The sequence below is a fragment of the Scomber japonicus genome, chromosome 19 (genome assembly GCF_027409825.1).
Source record: "Scomber japonicus isolate fScoJap1 chromosome 19, fScoJap1.pri, whole genome shotgun sequence".
NCBI classification, from domain to species: domain Eukaryota; kingdom Metazoa; phylum Chordata; class Actinopteri; order Scombriformes; family Scombridae; genus Scomber; species Scomber japonicus.
In genome coordinates this window covers 3214059-3215543 of record NC_070596.1, presented here as the reverse complement: position 1 = coordinate 3215543, position 1485 = coordinate 3214059, and positions in this window count along the sequence as shown.

Genomic DNA, 1485 nt, shown 5'->3' with positions numbered 1-1485 from the left:
ATTCATGTTACAACTAACAGACTACATGACTAAATCATTTGTTGATGTGTTTCATCATGTATATACGGCAGCGTATTGCTGCCACGCCAGGAAAAAAAACGGATCAGTATCATGTTATAATGTGATAGTTTCTTGTTATTAAAACGTTTCATGTTATAACATGATAACATAAATGTTTCACATTGTGGGAATGAGGAAACGCTGTGTGGAGAACGGATTAATTGAGGAATATGGCTCATTTACAGGATTTGATTAATTTCTACTTCATGCTTGGATTGAAACAGACAAATCTCAACAGTGGGGTATCCGTGTTTTAGGCCATGGTGATGGCCTTCTTCTTCCATGGTTCACTGCAAAAGGGCAAGTGCCAGTTCACAACCTCCACCTGAGACCAATTTATCACATTATAACATGAAACGTTTAATTTTATAACAATATAAATTATCACGTTATAACGTGATACTGATCAGTTTTTGTTTCTGGTGTGGCAGCAATACGCTTCCGTATGTATACACTGTAAGTGCATTGTATGTATTTTGTCATGGCACCATTGCAAAGCCTGGAAAAAAATCTGCAATATGTTACCATCTTTCCATTGTGAGTGATACTAGAGATATGGCGGGTTCAGATGTGTTCAGGGAGATTTTTTGATACAGTCCAAATGAGCTCCTTATAAGCAGTGTGTGGCGCTTCCCTGTGTGGACAACTGCTGTACCAGCAGATGGCAGCAGAGTCAAAGTTACACTGAACAATCGCTGTAACTGTAATGTTTAATGTTGCTCTCTCTAAAACAGACCTGCTCTTTTGGGCAACCATTTAGTCTTTTAACACATTTTCCCAAGTGCTTTCAATGCTGCAGTCTCTCCTGTAACCTGGTAATTTAACATATAGCCTAAAATAACCTACATGTTATACATTCTGTCTGACCTACCCGAAAACTCAAGATATCTGTGAAGAATGAGCTCAGACCTTCCTAAATGAAGACAAAGTTTATTATCAGAGAGCCTTGCTGCAATATTCTGCACCTCCGCATTTACCATGGTGCATGTATATATATTCTATACACCAATTAGTACATATATATATATTTTTTTTCAAATGTCTTTTTATTCAAAGTCTCCAATTAACATACATTCCACTTATGCATTCAGAGAACATTTTCACAACTAATTCAAATAAGACAGTAAAAAATAGTGCAATAACATTGAAACAAAATAAGACCAAAACGATCAGCATTGAAGTTAGTAGGACCCTGATGGGAGGATAATGAATCTGTCATCCAGACATTATCACAGAATGCATTAATAGCACATGAATGTAAATAGATATAGATGGATAGAGAGAGAGAGAGAAGGAGAGAGGAGCTCAGTACATCATGGGAGTCCCTCAGCAGTCTAAGCCTATAGCAGCATAAACTAGGAGCTGGTCCAGGACAAGCCTGGCCGGCCCTAACTATAAGCTTTATCAAAAAGGAAAGTTTTAAGC